This window comes from Lonchura striata, chromosome Z (genome assembly GCF_046129695.1).
Source record: "Lonchura striata isolate bLonStr1 chromosome Z, bLonStr1.mat, whole genome shotgun sequence".
NCBI classification, from domain to species: Eukaryota; Metazoa; Chordata; class Aves; order Passeriformes; family Estrildidae; genus Lonchura; species Lonchura striata.
The window spans coordinates 1,673,255-1,694,373 of NC_134642.1; the positions used below are offsets into that span (position 1 = coordinate 1,673,255).

The window sequence follows — 21,119 nt, forward strand, 5'->3', positions numbered from 1 at the left end:
AAAAAGTGTGATAGAAATGGGAGTCTACTAATGGTTTGGCTTGTCTTTTTAAATTTAGAATACAAATTCTTTGGCCTTTGGAAGCTTTAAATGCTTTTTATGTTAAAGTATTTTGATCCATTTCCAAAGCCTTTACATAAGAACTTGAGCTGTGATTCACAAAACTTCCATTGCAGTTGCATAGTTTGTTTGGAATTGGTGCAGAGGTTACATGCAAGTGTCTAATACTTCTTGACACCCATTGTTTTATTTGTAACATTGTCTATATAATTTGCTTTTCAAGAATAGAAATTATAGAGCTTTTGCCTCAAGTTCAGGAAGTTTTCGTGGAAGTTAATCACAGGATTGTTTGTGCTGGAAAAGCTCTCCAAAATCGAGTCCAAACATTACCCAGCATTGCCAAGGCCACCACTGACCCATGTCCCCAAGTGCCACATCCACTTTTAAATCCCTCCAGAGATGGGGAATCCACCTCTACCCTGGGCAGCTGTGCCAGTGCCTGGCCACCCTTGGGGTTAACAAATTTTTTCCAATATCCAATCTAAAACTCCCCTGACATGAGTCCATTTCCTCTTCCATTGATTGTTACTTGTGACAATTAAAGATCTCTCCTTTTTTGTATGTCTGATTACTTTTAATTATACATAATAAGAATTATGAGAATCCATCAGCCCCAAATCGTTGTTTGTGGTAGGGAATTATAGATGCTTTACAGAAACTGTCAAAAGGGTGAATTCAAAAGTACGTCCTACTTGCCATACCCAAAGGATTTCTCTTAGCTGTTTACTCCAAGTAAAAATTAAAGTTTTACTATTTCATTCTTGATGCTGTGGATAATTAAATATATTAACCTAATCCCTAGAAGCTTTGGGAAAACAAGGAAAAAATTGCGTGACAAAATTGATCAGAACATGGAAGGCATCCAGGGTGGAAATGCAGCTTCCCAGCTAAGCCGGCATACAATAGCAAGGGACCACACAGTAAACATAAGTAAAACCAGCTTGATTGTCAAGGGAAGAAAATCCGGCATGCAAGCTGAAATAGCTCTTTTTGTACAAAAGAAAAAAATTATAGTAGTACATAATGATGGAGAATTACTCTGAAGATCTCAACAGGACATGAAAATCTAGCTGTCCCAGGGGCATTCTCCAGATTAATTTGGAACAGGGGTATGCTATTAAAATAGTCAGAAGCCTGAGATTTCAAAGACTTATTTAAAAATGAATACTAATAAGTACAGTCTACACTACAATCTTCTTTCAGATGTAATGTTTTACATGTAGACATGATATTCTGAAAATGTAAAATAAATAGTGCCTTTCTTCCAGCTTGTTTCCATGAAATTTTGGTAATTCTGTACAGCAACAGTGCTACACATTGAGCTGACAAAATCACCCTTGGGAGACTAAGTGCTTCTCCATGGATATTGTATCTTTCAGGTGTTCTGTAGATGAAAATGAACACTCATAACACTGTATGTGTTTTCATGCAACAAGCTTGTGAATTTTTAGAGCAAAAGCATTCATCTGGTTACTCCTCAGTTACCACAACTGATGGAGAAATTTTTTACTGCTATCACTTTCTGAAATGGGGCTTATGCATCAGTTGAGGTATATTAGAGTACATCAGTCTGAGAGATTGTAAAATCTCAAATTTTCATTGCAGGTTTTATTTTTCTGAGATAGGAGGAGAACAGAGGATTTGAAATAGAAATTACAGCTGTAAAAATATAGAGGTAGCATTTTTTATGGCTAATTCTCTATTGTTGTTTTGATATTGGATGATTAGAGAAGTATGCTCAGGAAATTTGCCTAAGTCTGTAAGTAGCATCTAATACAACAGCATAATTGAAGTGTCAGAAGCTTTTTGTTTGACACCATGCATCCATCCTCTATTAAATACTACAGTGTTTTATTGTGTAATCAGCCTGTTTAGAGAAGAGATGGAATTTACAAATTACTAAAGGCAGAGGATAATTAATTACAGTGATTCATAAATCACCACCCCCTCATCCAGTATTTCTGGCAAAGAATATAAATTTTAGTCCAGAGCAGCAGGTCTCCAACGATGCTCTAATACCCACAGGTGGTGTTGCCTGTCTTTATACTTATCAAAGAATTACAGTTTTCATTACTATTTTGGAAGATTTTATGTGCAAATATATTAATGTTTGTATTAAACATGTTCAAAAGAGCATGGGCAACAGGGGAGAGGGGATTCTGCCCCTCTGCCCCTGTGCTCTGCTCAGAGCCCACCTGCAGAGCTGCCCCAGCCCTGCTCCAGCAGCACAAGGACGTGGAGCTGCTGGAGCCAGCCCAGAGGAGGCCACGGAGCTGCTGCCAGGCTGGAGCCCCTCTGCTCTGGAGCCAGCCTGGCAGAGCTGGGGCTGTTCCCCTGCACAAGAGAAGCTCCAGGGAGAGCTCAGAGCCCCTGCCAGGGCCTCAAGGGGCTCCAGGAGAGCTGCACAGGGACTGGGGACAAGGCAGGCAGGGACAGCACACAGGGAATGGCTCCCACTGCCAGAGGGCAGGCACAGATGGGAGATTGGGAATTGGGAATTGCTGGCTGGGAGGGTGGGCAGGCCCTGGCACAGGGTGCCCAGAGCAGCTGTGGCTGTCCCTGGATCCCTGGAAGTGTCCAAGGTTGGGTAGGGCTTGGAGTCACCTGGGCTGGTGGAAGGTGTCCCTGCCCGTGGCAGGGGTGTGGTAATAGATGCTCCTGCAGATCCCTTCCAACACAAACCATTCTGCATTTCTCAGGTTTTCAGTGTACCATGAATGTGTGTGAGAACCTGGTGGTGATGTGGCACAAGCACACTGCACCCCACACTTACTGGGCAGCCAACACTGGTTAAAGCAGGGAGGAGGGAATGCAGAATAGCACATATTTTCTTATCCCACAGAGAGCAATCCCACAGCCCCAGTTTTCTAGGTGGCTTTCATTGGGATTTAGTGCCAGTGTTGCTTTCGGTCTCTTGCAAATTCTAAAAACATAGTGGATACAATACCCATTTTTTTATGCACAGCATTAGCATAGCATAAATATTGAGCCTGAGTTTGTAATGCAAAATTCCTAATATCTAATAATTCTGTTGTGACTGCACTATGTATTTTTTTATTTCAGCAACTGTGTTTTCTGATGTGAGATACATTTGCCACGATTACTGTTTCCTTTTGCGTTTCATATTCATCGTGTGATGTTTTAATGCTCATGTGTGTTCCCGTTTTGTTTTAAACCTCTTTGCGTTGCAGTCAAGCTCAGGAAAATTGCTTTTGAAGGCAGACTGGCTTAGTGCATGTACTGGCAAAGAGGCAGCTAACAAGCAATGATTAGTTCTGGGATGCTGAACAAATTATGGACAGTTTTGGTTTCATAGCAAGCTTGACACTGTGTGAAAGCAGGAAATACAGTTTTGCTGAGCCTTGTAAATTGGGTAAATATGTCTTAAAGTTGCAGAGGTAAAACTTATTATGGATTAATTTAAATTAGGGAGTCTTTTCCTAGATAAAAAATACCAAGAAATACAATATCACATTGACATTCAGTTTACCCATTTTGCTTATCTTTTATTAGTTAATGCTATGTTTGTTTAAACAGCAGAGTGTATCTCATAAGATTATAATGCTCCCTTTCAGAAGTGTTCTGGCATTGTCTGCAGCATATGGAGAATGAGCTTTGCAGCCATCCTTCTCCCATGCCATCAGAGTCAATGGAATTACGCAATTAAATTAATTTAAGAATGTGCCGCCTTAGCAGGATCACGGCCTTGGAGGTTAGCTTTGAGGAATGCTGCTAATTTACTAGAAATGGTTCTGTTGTTGCAACCTGATGCTTAAAGCCAATTTGAATTTATTATTCAGTTTCCAGTTCTTTTTCCTTGGAGTGTGAGCTGTTCTGGAGCACAGGACTTGGATCCCAGTCCTGTGTCCTGGTATGGATTACTGACCTGACAATGCAGGAAAGGTTTCTAGGTATCATCCTCAGAAACAGCTTAAGCATTTGCAACTCTGACATATTTTCTTTGACTTTAGTCTGTGAAAGTAAAATGAGGAAAAACATGAGGCAAACATGTTTATTATTGAACCTTAAATGGCTTTTGCTTGGATTAATGCTATGTGGAGATGTACAGCAATTCATATTCTTTCAAATGAGGCTTGACAGATGTGAATTCTTTTTCTCAGATAATCCTGAGCATTTGTTGCTATTGGGTTTTTAAGCAGTTAAGTGTAAAAAACTCACCCTAAGTTAGTTCAGGTAAAATAGTCAATACATCAGCCTTGCTTAGAGTCATTAAATGCTTTGGGTTGGAAGGAACCCTAAAGTTCATCCCATTCCACCCTCTTCTAGGGACCAGGGGCACCTTCCACTATCCCAGGTTGCTCCAAGCCCTTCCAGCCTGGCCTGGAACACTTCCAGGGGTAGGACAAACATTGATCCTTACTTTGCTGTGAGCTTAACCTGTCAGAGCTTTCATAAAATGGCCCCTCATTTGTCATAGGGTTAAAAGTAGAGTGATGAAGATGGCAGAATCTGGATCTGTCACAGGCAAGAACCAGCTTCACTTCATTTATCACTAAAGCAAGCTATTTTTGGAATGGTAGATAGCATAGTTTAAAATATTTTTCCCCAAAGAAAAATTTATTTCTCCAATACATATTAAAAAATGGTAGATTTAAGCACTTTGCAGAAATAAACAAGCTTGGGTTTTTTGGGATTTTTAACAATACTGAGTAAAACATTATTTTTCTGCAGTATATTTAAATAAGATTCTGCACTTTGCTTCCAAAGCTGTCATTTTACCAATGATCTTTTTCCTTCTCTTTTTCCTTCCTGTTCCCACAAACACCATTCAGTGATCTCTGCTCAGCATCCTGGCAAGCTGAGAGGCTGATGGGAACTGGATTGGTACCATTCAGGGACTGCAGTGTCAAAGCATTAGCAGAAAGTACCATTATGGTTGAGCTGGGAAATTTTTCTTGTTATTGAAACATATGGCATAATATCTTCAGCTTTTAGTGTCAGAGTTGGAAATGGTACATTTTTTTGACAACAAACAATTTTTTTCGTCTTAATGCTGTGCCACTGATAAATTCTAACTGCTTCCATTACCAGTGTTAAACCTGACTTCTCAAAGGTGGTCTTTTTCGTACTGGGTTTAATATGCACAGTTTTACTTTTTATTTTCGATGCCTGTCCAGTGCTATGAGTGGTTGTAATAGTCAACCAATAGTCATTGAGTTCAGTGGTTATGGTGTATTTTGAACTTCAGTCTTAGGCAGACCATGGAACAGCTGACAGAATTTAAATAAGTCACTTAAGAAGTAAATAGAAGCAAGAACAATTGGAAAAAAAAAAGATAAAAGAAACAAAGGCAAACTGTATTAATATTTCTTCAAAGATGCAGGCTGCTTTGTTAATACCCATATGCTGAGATTTCTCTAGAGTGGCCTGTAAATTTCTGTGGAAACTCCATTCTCTGAGCTTCCATGCAAGATGGTTTGTGGGACTCAGTTTCTCAGCTGGGGGCACAGCTCAGGAGATGAGGCTTTTTTTTTGGCTGCTGCATTGGTGTGGATGATTTCCCCAAAATCCAGCTCATTTGATACTTTTCCTTTGGGGTGGGAAATATAATTTTTAAAAAATAAAGGTCAGAGGTCTGTTGAATTAATATAATTCAATATGTTATTGCTTTGTGATTGTGATTTTTAGTCAGCTGCTCATAATTTTATTGAAGGCTCTGAGTTGTTTATTATGGAAGGATCACTTTACACCCAACATCAAGTGGCTTGGCAGAGCAGAATTGTTTATAAATAATTTATATTATTTATCTTTGTGCTGCACAGCATAGTGATCAAGGAACCAGTGAGATATAAAATCAATGGTGTGGGTATTCATTGGATGAAGAACTGCCTGGCTTGCAGGTCTCAAATACAGTTTAGCTGGATGCTTATCAGGTGGGTGCATGTCTATTGGAAATCCTCTGGACTGATTTGTTAAGTCCTGCCCTATTTAAAATTAAGTATCAAAATTAGTTTTTAGGGAAGGAGTGATCAGTGAAGGGGAAAGATTGCTGATATAAAAATGTAATTGTCTCAGCTTTCTTGATGAAAGGAAGTTGTATTTTCATAAAGCTGGTGGAGTTCCACACACATAGATCATGCTACAAGATAAAAGGAGCAGGTTGACTTTGAAAGAAATCAGAAGTACTCTTTGGCATTTTTATGAGTTTGCTCCTTAAATTATTTGGAAGATTAAGGGTAAATAAATCCTTCAATAAGGGGGCTCTTTAATAAGATTTGTCAGGGAAGGTTTAGGTTGGAGATCAGGGAAAGGCTGTTCCCCAGAGGGTGCTGGCACTGCCCAGGCTCCCCAGGGAATGGGCACTGCCAGAACTCCAGGAGCCTTTGGACAGCACTGCCAGGGATGCACAGGGTGGGATTGTTGGGATGTCTGTGCAGGGCCATGGAATGAGCACTGCCAGAGCTCCAGGAGCCTTTGGACAGCACTGCCAGGGATGCACAGGGTGGGATTGTTGGGATGTCTGTGCAGGGCCATGGAATGAGCACTGCCAGAGCTCCAGGAGCCTTTGGACAGCGCTGCCAGGGATGCACAGGGTGGGATTGTTGGGATGTCTGTGCAGGGCCATGGAATGAGCACTGCCAGAGCTCCAGGAGCCTTTGGACAGCGCTGCCAGGGATGCACAGGGTGGGATTGTTGGGGGTCTGTTCGGGACAGGAGCTGGGCTGGGTGATCCTTGGAGGCCCCTTCCAGCTCAGGGCATTCTGTGATCCTATGCAAAAGTACAGTGCACTCCAGTAGCTGGAAAGCAAACCCAGCTGAGACTGGTCCATCTTTTTTTTACATGGTATATGAGTCACTGGAATAACAAGGGCTCTGGATTTCCCTAGATTGGAATTTTTAAATGAGATTGGATGTTCTCCTAAAAGATATGTCCAAATCCAAGCAATTGAAGGAGGAAGTAGCTGAGGGAATTCCTATGGCTTGTGTCAGATGAGGGGATCGAAGTGGCTTCTTTTGGCATTAAAAAATGGAAGTTACAGGCAGATTGCCATGCAGGATTTTGTTCATTTGTTTGCCTTATAGACTGCTTTAAAAGGCTGCATTTTGATTTGGAATCTTCCCATTAAAAATGATATCTGCTCAGGTTCCCCAGGTGATTTGACCCAAATAGTACAAAACAGAACAGGTTGCCAAAACTCTATATTCTCACATACAGAGAATGAAATTAAAAGGGGGAAATTGCAAGAGTGAGGTTCTTTTTCTATAATAATCTTTATTCCTCCCACCCTGGTAAAAATCTATCACAGGCATGTTCTAGATGAATTCTCATGTGAAGCTAAAACACATCTCGATCAGTTGGAATTATTTTAAATTGGATGCTTATTAGCCCACATCCCATGAGATGAAACTGGAACAAAACGACTTTCACACATTTCCATTGTAGCAGTATGTTTAGAGACCGGGGGTTTTGCGTTCCTACGTAACGTCTGGCATTTAATCAGCATTGGGAGGGTGTCTTATTCTTTGGTAAGTATGTAAATGAGCTATTGTTTTGGGAGTAAAAGGAGAAAAATGCCATAACTTGTCTGAAGAGTTCAGGAGAATGCTAACAAAATGCATGTCAGTCTGAATATGCTGAAATGGCTTATAGCAGAAAGGAGAAAGAACTTACGCCCATCTCAGCCAGTTTTATCCTTAGACTAAAAAACCTTGCTGAGATCCAGTGCCTCTGTAGTTTCTGCTAACTTCCCTGGGTGCATCTCTCCAGCAGCTTCCTTAAGTCAGTGCCACTGGCAGCTGGGAGTGCCCTGCAGGTATTCTTGGCTTCTGCATCTATGTGGTGCACTCGTGTCTGTTTTGATTTCGCAAACAGCATTGCATGAACTTTGACTAGTAAAAGCAGCTTAGTAAAATATTTAATTAATGCCTAAATATAGAAAATTATTCACTTAGAAAATAACAAACATATGTTACTGATTCAAAACGTCTTTCAATTTGTCAAATTAAGGAAAGTATCGACTGCAGCTAGAGTTGTCACAATTGATAATTTTGGTTAAGATGTTCCAGTCAGAATGCCTGAAGCATCAGAATGTATATATTTTTTCTCCTTTTAAGTAGGAGTATCTACATCTAGGTATCAGTTGAGAGCTAAATATTTAAACTACATTCATGGGTCTCTTGAGAGAGATCTGGGTGTCTACCCAGAACTGGGCAGTATCCTCAGTACTAAAATATCTCAAAGAATTTTGCAAACCTTGAGTAACAAATAATTCACAAGAAGAACAGTGCAGCAAATATCTTTGCAGGTGTCTCCTGGAGACAGAGATGGATGAGCTTAAGGGATTCAAATCATCCATATAAACAGTGGTGATGAGGAAAATTTTAAATTTTGATCCAGCACTCTGAAGAACAGAAGCAGCAAGAAATTAATCTTGTTAATGTAGAGGGTAAGAGGTTTAAAGTTTTGTGCTTTTAAGGTTGGATGCAAAGTGTTCCACTTCATAAAATATATAAAATTTTAGTTCAATAGTTATTTTTAGTCAATAACCTCAAGAATCAACAGTGCAGTTAAAAATAAGAGATCCACACAACATACTCATAGCTTCCTAGGAGGCTTTCACTTGAAACGTAATTTGGGTAGTGGGATGTTGTGCATAAGAAGGATATCTGAGTGGTCTGTTGATGTGGGGCTGGTATGTTAGTTTAAAAGTGATGAGTCCAGGAGATGAACCTTATACAGTGAAACCCAGGGTGCTTTTCAGTAAGCCCAAGTTGTCTCAAACCACATGTTCTGATATGTGCTGCAGAGATATTCTGCACAGGAGCCATAGAGGAGACCTGCTTAGTGAAAACACCTGAGAGTTTATTTTCTTGGAATTAACTGCAGCTGTAGATAGTGTGAATTTGGAACTTTGGTTTCTTTTGATTTTAAAAAAAAAACCAAAAAACAACAGTATAAGTGATTAGAGGCATCATCCGCATGATCTTCATGGTTCTCCTTCTGAAGTAGTTCTGGGTAGTCTCCCAGCTGCTCAGCTGTTGAATCTAAATCAGTGATTCTCCATCAAAGAGGCAGGTACCACTAGTGAGGAGTCATAAGAACATTACAACAGAGGCTGCTGTGTCCTGCAGACCTGGCCTGGCTCCCTCCTGGAGAAGGATTGGGGGGAAAGGAATAGGGAACACTGCTGACCTGCTTATTGAAGGTGTAACACCTGAAAAATTGGAAACGGGCATCCAGATCCATTCAAACTGACCTAAGTGACCCAAACCATTCCAGATTTGCAGAATTAATCATTTACTCTGTAAGAACAACTCTTTCTGTTGTTTTCATTTCTGGCTTCTATTGAGAACATCTGAAAACAACTATTATGTCCTCTCACATTTTGGTATCACCCTTCCTCACCACAGCCTATTTGACCAAGAAATGCAGAGAGAGGCTTGGGGGCAAGATTTAGTCAGCTCTTTATTCCAATCCTCCAAAGGATTGATTTAAGTTGTGTAAGGAGTTTTTGGATCCCCACTCTGCAGCAGGATGTAGGGGGTGAGAGCTGTGAGCTATTCTTAAGTGGTTTTGTTCTTTCGTGTTTGTAAGCTGAATTTATGAGAAAACATTGATGAGAATGCTCCCACTGCAGCAGCCACAGATCAGAAAAAGCAGTGGGAGAGGAAAATAAGAACAACCACAACTGGTTTCCAAAGATGACTAATCCTCCAGCCTCAGTGTAACCTCCAGGACAATGATTAGCATTTGGCTTTTCTTCTGCTGGAAAAGTTTTCTGGGGCGTCAGCCTAGCTGAAAAGTGGTTCAATACATGTAACTAATGAAAGATTTTAAAGTTCCCATTTAATGTTCCTGCCTTTTTCATTTTTTAAATACTTCTAGGTGCATGATGTGCATTATTACATTTTGCCTGCATTCTGTATTAATTGCCACAATATTTTAGAAATTAGAAAAATCTACTTTTATAGATAAGATATAGTAAGGTACATCTTAAGGACCTGTTAGCAGCAATGTGATAGAGTTTTTGACTTCCAGTTGGTGAAAATTCAGTGATTGCTCCTCAGTTTTGCAGAAGACCTTTAAGGGAATCCAACATGGATATTTCCCTTTTCCCCAGAGGCCAAAAAAGACAAAGTCCTTGCTTTTAGTGTCACATTCACTAGGCAAAAATTAAAAATTGGTGTCTATAAAAAACTTCCAACCTAATAAATAAAATCAGATTTTTCCAGTGGTGCATTCTTGTAATTAATCAACACTCCATCCTCTTGCTACTGCAGGATTTTACCCTGAAGTATGTGTTCTGTATTTCCCAGAGTGCTCTGTAGTGCATTTGTAGCTTTACAGGTCTCTACATTGACTTGGTATTCATTCCCAGCAGACAGTTTTCCTTGCATTTTGTTGTTCATTGAGTTGTGCTCAGTGTTGGTGTTCTGTGATTTCAGGGAATCATCAAAGTGCCTGGTTAGGAAGCACCTTTGGAGATTGTCATGTCCAAGGGTAGGGTCACAAAGAGCTGCATGCCCAAGGCTATGTCCAGTTGAAGTTTAATATCTCCAAGGATGGTGACTCCACAAGCTCTCCGTGTAACTTGTGTTTTTTCTGTTACAGTTAAACACAATTTCCTGTATTGCAATTTGGGCCCATTTCCTTTTGTCCTTTCTCTAGGCATCAGTGTGTCTGGCTTCATCATCTCTAGACCTTCCCATCAGAATCACAGAATCATCTGGATTGGAAAAGACCTTTAGGTCATCAAGTCTTACCTATGATTTACCACAATCTCATTACCTACCAGATATTTGTATGTTCTGAGACCGCTGTGAGCCTTTTCTTCCCAGGCTAATCACAGGTCTCTCAGCTTCTCTTTGCATGTCAGACACTCCAGTCCCTTTATCATCTTTGTGGTGCTTTGCTGGACCTGCTGCAGTGTGCACATGTCCCTACTGCTGGGAGCCCAGTGCTCCAGGTGAGGCTCCCCAGTGCTGAGCAGAGAGGGGGATCATCCCCTCTTCAGTGGGCTGGTGCTGCTGTGCCTCACGCAGCCCAAAGTGCCCAGGGCTTTCTTTGCTATGAGGGACAGTTGCTGGTGTAACTTCAATTCTGTGTTCCCTAGGAACATGGGGGCCCTTGCTGCAAAGCTGCTTTGTATGTGGTTGACTCTCAACACCCAGGATCTCATGCATCCCTTCACAGCTTCACAAGGTTTCTCTTGGAGTGTTTATCCAGCCTGTCCTTGTCCCTCTAGCAGCGCAACCATCATGTGCCTAAGCTTCTCCTCACAGTTCTGTATCACCTGCAAATTGGCCAAGACTGCAGTCTGTCCCACCAGCTTGGACATCAGTAGAGGTGTTACAAAACACTGGTCTCTGAATCCCAGAGTGGATGGAAACAATCTCTAAAGGGCGTCTTATTCCAACCACTGCCATAAGCAGAGACACCTTCCACTAGCCCAGGTTGCTCCAAATCCCATCCAGTCTGGCCTGGGACACTCCCGGGGATCCAGGGACAGCCACAGCTGCTCTGGGCACCCTGTGCCAGGGCCTGCCCACCCTCCCAGCCAGCAATTCCTAATTCCCAATCTCCCATCTGTGCCTGCCCTCTGGCAGTGGGAGCCATTCCCTGTGTGCTGTCCCTGCCTGCCTTGTCCCCAGTCCCTGTGCAGCTCTCCTGGAGCCCCTTGAGGCCCTGGCAGGGGCTCTGAGCTCTCCCTGGAGCTTCTCTTGTGCAGGGGAACAGCCCCAGCTCTGCCAGGCTGGCTCCAGAGCAGAGGGGCTCCAGCCTGGCAGCAGCTCCGTGGCCTCTTCCAGAATCAACACATGGGGTCCACCACTTCTGGGCGGGCTCCAGCTGGACTTTGTACTGCTGACTGTAGTTCTCTGACCCCTTGAGTTTAGCCAGGTTTCTGTCCATCTCCCTGTTCATTGTTCTAGTCTCTACTTCATCACTCTGTTACAACTTGGCTTAATTGTAAAATACCATGGTCTGTGTAGTTGTTCACATTTACAAACTGCTTCAGTATCCGGGATAGTTTTGGCCTTGCATTAAGATTTCAGATTACACCACTAGGGTTGGGAAAACTCATCTGTGATCTGTGCCAGCACTGCTGAGGCACCTCCAGTGCTGGGGACAGCTCTGGGCCCTCAGGACAAGAGAGACACTGAGGGGCTGCAGCATGTCCAGGGCAGGGAACGGAGCTGGGAAGGGGCTGAGCCCCAGGAGGGGCTGAGGGAGCTGGGAAGGGGCTGAGCCTGGAGCAAAGGAGGTTCAGGGGGACCTTGTGGCTCTGCACAGCTCCTGACAGGAGGGGACAGCCGGGGGGTCGGGCTCTGCTCCAGGAACAGGGACAGGAGGAGAGGGCCTCAGGCTGGGCCAGGACAGACTCAGGTTGGACACCAGCAGGATTTTCCTGATAGAAAAGGTGCTCAGGAATTAGAATGGGTTTCCCATGTAGTCCCCATACCTGGAGGTGTCCAAGGAAGGCCTGGACATGGCACTCAATGCTCTGAGCTGGTGGACAAGGTCAGGCACAGCTTGGGCACTGTGATCTCTCAGGTTTTTTCCAACCTAAATGATTCTGTGATTCTGTCTGTCACCTGGGTAAATTGAAATCCAGACAATGTTTGTACATGCCTAGAAAGACTCTTACTGTGTCTCTTCAGAATATCCCATTGCAATACAGTTTATGTTTGATCGTTTGATCCTATGGCCTAGCATGTGTTTCCCAAGTGGGAGCAGAATTAACATGCCAACCCATGGTGGTTGTACTTGGTTTTTGTGCAGTATAAAATATGAAATTTGTTAGTGTTTGCTTTATCATCATGAGGTCAGTTCCTGGAAGTGTTGTCTTAAGTTTGGGAAAAACAGAGAGTGACCTGGAACATCACAGAAATGTGCCTTTTTAAAAAGTGCATTTTGGGGAGGTCAATGTTTTGGAATTTAGGACGATTTCTGGATTGATAGAGACAGAAAGAAGTACACAGCACAGTAAGATTTATAAAACTGAGTGGGAGGTAAAGCTCAACGTCTTTCTCTGCGGGAAGGAGGTTAATTTCCAAATAAATTGAAGACAATGTAAATTTAATTACTGTGCAGCTTGACGGACTGGGGCTTAAAAGCTATCATGTTAGTTTTTAAGATGGAAAAATATTGCACAACTTCAAGAACACTGAAATAAATAACTAAATCAAATCTGTGTTAGTTGTCCCACCAGTTCTGAGACTTGAGGATGTCTGAAGGCAATAAAATAATCTCTGTTCAGAATGACAGGTTCAGCAGTGGGCAAGGTAATTTCAGATGACAGTGTATTTGGGAAATAATGACATATTTCCTACTGAAAAGTAATGAACAATAGCTTTAAAGCTTTTTCTAAATAAAATTTGCTTTTTCTTAAGAAGGGTATTCATGCCCATGTAACATTTCTACATCTCATTGGTATTGTCTGTAACACCTTTTTCACTGAAGAATAAAATTGAAAACATTGACAGGCAGACTAGAGTGGAGAAACAGGGTTTCATTTCAACTCTGTCAGGGTTGGATTGTGAAACTTGGGTAAGATGTGACTTTTGCTTGATATGGAAAATATTTTAATAGAAGATGTGGGGATGGTCCAAGCCAGGGATCCTTCAGGATGCTGACAAACCTTTTCCTGCTGTGAACTACGGTGATTTTGATCACACATGTTTGTTTGGGAGAAGAGTGGTGGTGATGGAGACAAAAGCTGGGAGAATCCAGTGCTCCAAACATTTTTTCCTTCCTTAAAGGCTTCCAGATTATCCATTCCAAGATTGTCATCTTCCGGCAACAATGAGTAGTTCAGAGCATTTCGAGCTGTAGTGTATTTCTAAGTGCTTTTGTACATGCTGGAGACCATGGTATATTCTTGATACCTATATGCTTTTACATGGAGTTGTGTTTTAACCTTTCTAGGTCCTTGCTCTACATTTGATGGAATCATTTAGGCTGAAAAAATCCCTCTAAAAGCATCAAGTCCAACCATTTCCCCAGCACTGCCAATGTCACCACTAACCCATGTCCCAAAGTTTCACATTCACAGAGCTTTTAAATCCCTCCAGCAATGCTTCACATGTTGTTTCCCACCACCTTTGTTTGTTTGTTTTTTGTTTTGTTTAATTTTGTGTTTTCTTATGAGCTATAGAACAAGGGAGAGAAAATCATTAATCACTGTGAATTGAGATGTGATGTTACAGAGTTCAACTTTACTGTTCATAATAAAGAGACATAAATGGCAAAGGAAGAAAGTGAAAGGCCCTGGCACTATCTCTCAGACATACATAGGAAAGGACATGGGTTTTCTTGAGAGGCTGGAGCTACCAAGAAGAGAGAAATAAAGAAAATAAAGAGAAATGTTAAATAGCAGGGATTAAAAAAATGCCATGGGCTGATTTCCCAAGAGGTTGGCACAGTATTTACACTGAACTGGGCAAGGGCAGGCTAGGACTTCCTAAAGCCAAGTTAACCTCCTTGTAGGTCATTAACTGTAGCTTTTTCCATAGTGACTTGCACTCTTACGAAATTCTTCATTATCCCTTGTTTTGTTCAGCATTCACTGCAGCTGGGTTCTGATTGGATATTAAAATCCCTTACCAAAAATTTAATATTCTTGATAAATATTTTCTTTCAGTGATGCAGTATTTTTCAGGATGAAAATACCTATCTTTAATTTCCTATCTATTTTAACCTCAATTTTCCTTTGAAAAGTGGTTTATTTATTACAGGCTACCTTTTGCAGGTTTATTTCTAAGAACAGAAATTCACAGAAATGCATCAAAGGGGATGATGTTGACATTACAGGGAAAGATATAAACAATTTTTGAGATACATATTTTTCAAGTACTGTGTTGTTACAGCATGTGTTTAGTAATAGATAATAAACTTGGTCTTGTATTGAAAAACACTTGATCTGTTACATTATTTGAAGTTATATTATTTGACATTATCCTGTTTTTTTATTGCATTTTTCCTTTTTTCAAGTACTAGTATGCCTTCATGTGTTTCTGAAAATGTTTAAGCATTTAATCTCTTGGAAAGGGACATCAGTGTTGCTGCTAAGAGGAGAAGTATTTCCAAAAAATACCACAGGAGGAAGGTGTGGGTGTTTTATGTAGGTGCATACACTCGGTCATAGGATCCCGGAGTGGTTTGGGTTGGAAGGGACCTTAAAGCTCATCTCATTTCATCGCCTGCCATGGCAGGGACAACTTCCACTGTCCCAGGTTGCTCCAGGCCCTGTCCACCCTGGCCTTGGACACTCCCAGGGATCCAGGGGCAGCCACAGCTGCTCTGGGCACCCTGTGCCAGGGCCTGCCCACCCTCCCAGCCAGCAATTCCTAATTCCCAATCTCCCATCTGTGCCTGCCCTCTGGCAGTGGGAGCCATTCCCTGTGTGCTGTCCCTGCCTGCCTTGTCCCCAGTCCCTGTGCAGCTCTCCTGGAGCCCCTTGAGGCCCTGGCAGGGGCTCTGAGCTCTCCCTGGAGCTTCTCTTGTGCAGGGGAACAGCCCTGAGCACAGGGGCAGAGGGGCAGAATCCCCCCTGCCCTGCTGCCCACGCTGGGGGATCAGCCCCGGGCAGGGGGGTTCAGGCTGGGGCAGGTCCAGCTCTCACCCACAGCACCCCCAGGTCCTTCTCCCAGGGCTGCTCCCTCTGCTCATCCCCAGCCTGGCCGATCCCGGGGGCTGCCCTGACCCCAGGACTGCCCTGACTGCAGCTCCAGCCCTTGGCCTTGTTAAACTTCAGATGTTTCTATGGGCCACTGCTCAAGCCTGTCTGGATAATGTGATACCAGATATTGTAGTGTGAATTTTGAGTTCATTATCAAGTACGATACCTAAAGTCCTCTTCTTTATTAACTTCAAAGGTATTTTGTGCCTGGCATGATTTATTCAGAAACGAATGCATGAGCAAAACTTGAAAATTGAAATTCTGTATGTACTGGTTTGAATACACATGCCTTGGAAATTGCAGTTTGTGTACCAAGATTGAACATCCTGTGTGAAATTCCTGGTGAAGGTGTAGGGGAAATGATTAAAATTCAGGTCCAGCTTCTGCATTATAGTAGTGCAGCTCAAACTATGTAATTTTTTATGTCTGGAAATTCAGTAAAATGAGATATTTGAGCCAAAATCACTAACATGAAATGGATGGAGGTATTCCATTGAAGGAGGTGCTTATACACTCAATATATTATGTTTTTTTCATATTTTATATTCAAGATTGACTTCATCAATACTGGAATTTGACTCAAAGTTCAGGAAATAATAGATTAAGGTTTTATGAGAAGTTTTAATTCACCATCTTGGTTTCAAAAGTGAAACACAATCTTTAACTAAGTGATTGTTCATTGTGCTTTGTTTTGAATGTAGAGTTATTCACTGGTTTGGCTTTTTTTAACATTGTCTTTATTCTTTGTGTGGCCTCAGGCACACTGAACGCATGCCATCTAACTTTATCCAGAAGACAAAAAATGCTCATTTCCTTAATAACTGTTCTTTTTAGAGCCCGTGGTACTCGTAAAAGTTCTCAGTGGTTCATAAGTGTTCACAGTGAAAATACAAATTATTTATATATACAGATTTGGGACAAAAAGATTTCTACTATAAACAGTTATGGAAGTTATCCACAGATATAAATGTGCTATCTTTCAAATTTTTTTCCTTTATGGTACACTGGAAATTTAGAAATGGCCTTATTGCTATGCAAAAGAGAATCCTTGCATACAAAATTATGTTTGGGAGAGCATCTTAGTTGTGACACTTATGTCAGGTTTGAATTTTTGGTCATTCCTGCAGTGTCCTTAGCAATGGCTTTATTGTAAAGTTGATTGATTGAACTGATTTTCTTTATTTCTTTAAAATAAATGTTTCCAGTTTGTTAAAATTTTAGAGGTTTTATGTCAGTAGGATAACCAAACAAACCGTAGTGATGAGACAGAGACAGCTAGAGGCTTTCCATGCCCACTAGCAGAATCAGTATGGAGGAAGAAAGATGTGATCAGGAAGGACATCTGGCCAAAGACAAGGTCAGTCCATGAGGAAAGCAGTGAAGTCTTTCCTGTAGAGCAAACAGGTCAAAGAGACCTTCAGTTCATGGAATGAAAGAAAGGAGGGGGAAAGAAGACAAAGGCATAAGACAAAAATAGTGTTCTCTGCAGCATATTATGGGTCCTCCTTATTATGCCCTGCTTCAACACTGAAATTCAAGTTTTATGAAGTTAGGTCAAAGCCTGGAGAAGAAAAGCTCCAGGGAGAGCTCAGAGCCCCTGCCAGGGCCTGAAGGGGCTCCAGGAGAGCTGCACAGGGACTGGGGACAAGGCAGGCAGGGACAGCACACAGGGAATGGCTCCCACTGCCAGAGGGCAGGCACAGATGGGAGATTGGGAATTGGGAATTGCTGGCTGGGAGGGTGGGCAGGCCCTGGCACAGGGTGCCCAGAGCAGCTGTGGCTGCCCCTGGATCCCTGGGAGTGTCCAAGGCCAGGCTGGATGGGACTTGGAGCCACCTGGGACACTAGAAGGTGTCCCTGCCCATGGCAGTGGCTGGGAGTGGGATGGGCTTTAAGATTCCTTCCAACCCAAACATTCTATGACTCTGTGATATTATTTCCAAGTTTCAGAGGCGACTGCAATTAATTCATTGTAACCGTGCCAGGCACTAAAAAGCCAAACTCACGGAGCCCACGGGGCTGTGTAAGGACAGGGTGGTGCCAGAGATGAGCGCCGTGAGGGCTCCAAACACTGAACCAGGGCTCCAGACTCATGTTCTGCTTATATCTTAGAACAAAGAGGGCTGTTAGCAACACCCATACCCTGTGACCTTCTGCCTGCAGAATGAGTCTGTTGTCTCCTGAAGTGGACCCAGATTCTTTCCTGTCAGAATGAGTGCAGAGGGCACAGCAGTTCTCTTTCCAAGTGTAGCAAGCACCCAAATACATTCAAGTACATATAAATGTGCTTGCGCAGCCAGAGTGTTGGAGCAAAGCTGTGCCTAATCCGAGCTGCTCAAAGGACAGGGATTTGGACCTGAGGTTGCTTGACAGCAGTGTATTTTTAATTTTCATGTTGTTATTTCTTTGTTTGGAGTCTGTTGTTGGGGTTTTTGGTGAGAGTTTTTCTCATGATGCTTTCTCCAGCAATTTCATCTGATTCTCACCTACAGAGTTTTGCCCTCATTCAAGGCAAATGTCATCTCTCAGCAGCTCTTAGTCACTTACCCTTATTGAATTAAGTGCAAGTAGATAAAATGGAAATATTGTGGACTCTGCCCATTTGATAGTCTTACAAAATAGTAACAGGACAAACACAGGGATCATTGAGAGGAATTGCATGCATACCTTGAGACACCTAAAACAGGTTTGAGGATTTTTAGCACAGAATAGGCCTTGTATTTAATCTGTTTCTACTGGACTACACTGATTTTCCTCCCTTAGCTTTCAGCCTTTCAGAATTTAGTTTCCTGATTGCCACTCTCTTGAAAAGTACAGGAGAGAGATGGTGCTCAGCCCTGTCAAGTCAAAATCATCATGTTCTGTAGGATTTGCCTGTAGGAATTCAGTCCATGGTAGGTCACAGCCTGCTTATTGAGTTTCTACTTCAATACAACCTGGAGTTAGGTCCTAGCCCGCCTCTGACCTGTAAGAGGAATTACGAGGATGTTATTTGGTATGCCAGACAAAAGGGGAATAAAACAATTTGTACCAAGATACAGGGGAAGGAATTTACTGCTTTCTGTTCCTTTTACTTCTCTAGCAATGGGAGCATCCATTTCCCAACATTGGCTGGAAAGTAGCCATGAGATGCTGAACAATTTATGCCTTCAGTTGAAAAATACATTTCCTGGTCTCTGGAAATTAAACTCTTGGCTTATTTTGTAAATATTTACTTTTGTCTTGCCACATCAAATTCCTTTCTTCAATATTGTTTCTAGTGTCATTGTCTTTCTAACTCCATTTTGGCAGGAAATCCTGCTCGTTAATGCAAAGCCTCCCTTAATTGTTCTAAGTTGTTTCTGATTTTGCTTATATACCTACAAGTGTATTATGACTTCTTGTTTTTCTACTTAAAATAATAATATTCTAAATAATAATGTTATCCTCTGTGAGGCAGAATATAATATGGCTTTATAGCACATGACTGAACAGATCTCTGCTCATATGTAAGCAGTGGCAGATAAAAGGGTATTGTTTAAAATTAATGAGATGTTTTCTCATGAAGATATCTTGAAGTATATAATTTATTAGGATCAAGTTTAGGATTGTAGAATTAAAAGACTGGCCTTTTCTGTTTGCTGTTTAACAGGGAGATTAGATAGAAATAATTTTTTACCCACGCTGCACTAAAACTATTGGTGATGTCAGAGAGCAGCTCAGGTGAATAACTTTTTACATGGGCAGATACCAAGAAGACAGCTTTAAACAGATAGAGGGCAGGTTCAGATTGGATATTAAGAAGAAATTCTTTTTTTAGGAGGGGAGTGAGGCCCTAGCACAGGGTGCCCACAGCAGCTGTGGCTGTCCCTGGATCCCTGGAAATGTCCAAGGCCAGGCTGAATGGGGCTTGAAGCAACCTGTGATAGTGAAATTGTCCCTGCCCATAGTAGGGGTTGGAACTGGGTGAGCTTTAAGATCTCTTTCAACTCAAATCACTCAGAGGCTCTATAGTTTGGGATTTGCCCTGAAATAGCTGTAAGCTGTGGCACAGTGCTGTTTCCAGGAGACACAAATGTATATTTTTAAGAAGGCACAAGATAAGAAAAGCAGAAAAAGGTCTGATCACTGTCCAGCAAAATTGGAACATGGCAAAACCCTCCTCGTGTGAATGTTGTACTGTCTGAGAGTTCTTTTCATTCCCTGATCCCTTGAACCCTCTTTGTCCATCACTGTGGCCCATGCAAACCATGTTATTTACATCCATGATGTTTGTGGAGTCTGCACACTGTGAGTCTCTCGATTTCACATCATCTCCACAAGCCAGATGGACCTAATAGTAAATATAACAAATCTTGATTCAGCAGAATTTAGTCATGTTTCAATTTACAAGATCAGAAAGAAAGATAAGAAGTGCATTCTTAATTTCTGCTTATTCTGTTATTTAATATTTTAATTGGGTAGGTTATGTTTCCTGGGGTCCTAAATGTCTCCCAGGCTTTAGACTTGATCTCCAATAAATAAGAGCAATGCCCCTCTATGGAGTAAATGGCCCTACAAAGGCCTTGGAGCTCTCCATGGCTGTTGTCTCTCTTTATTTCTATTTATGTGCCACTGTAGCTTGGATCATTTGAATGCAAAATGCCTCAAGGGCTCTTTAGTAGACATGAGCACAGGGGACTTAGGGATTTTTCTCTGCATTTATTGGTACTAAATGGATTTCTCCCAGTGATGTGTTCCTTAAGTGCTCACAGAGCACTTCTCCATTGCCCACAGACAGGCACTTGCTTACAACCTGTCCCCCATACAGGTCTATGGGACAATGCATTTATTGTATTTCAAGTGGAGCGGCACAGTGTACTTATTTTGTTCTGATGTCTCGTAAGACCCTTCACAGACCCTTTATTTAACCAGATGGGCATTTCAGGTTGTCTGCTTGGAGATGTCTGTGCTGGGACATATCCATGTCTAGAGTTCTTGTGCCACAGCACACACTTTATTTGCTGTACTCCTTTTTAAAAAATAGGTCAAACCCGAGAAGTGTTCCTTATATTTACAGAAATCAAGGTATGGTTTTAACTTTTAGATGTCAGGTTCTGAAAATAAAGTATTTGTAGAGTTTTTTTCTAATCTGATTGTTACATTGTGAAATCCTTTTGTTTAAAAGGAGTATTTTTAGTGTAGCAAGGTTTTGATGTTTAGAGCTTTATATTTAAGTCTTTAAAATAGAGAACAATAGTACATTTGGCATGTATATAGGAAGATTGAGAAAAACCAGTATAGAGTATTGCTGAATTGTTTGAGAACATTCATCCTCAAATCTTTTGATCCATGGAACTGTTTTTTTCCATTACCAGATAGTGGTTTGTGTTTGGGTGCTGTTCAGTTTGTTGGCAGCACTTCTGAACTAGGAGTGTGAGAATAAAAAATTCAGAACAT

The 21,119-nt window shown here is 41.8% G+C and overlaps 1 protein-coding gene across 2 annotated transcripts in view; it reads left to right on the forward strand.

Moving 5' to 3' along the window:
• DYM (dymeclin) overlaps positions 1–21,119 on the forward strand; it is a 210,415-nt gene that overhangs the window by 116,342 nt on the left and 72,954 nt on the right. The window lies entirely within an intron of this gene.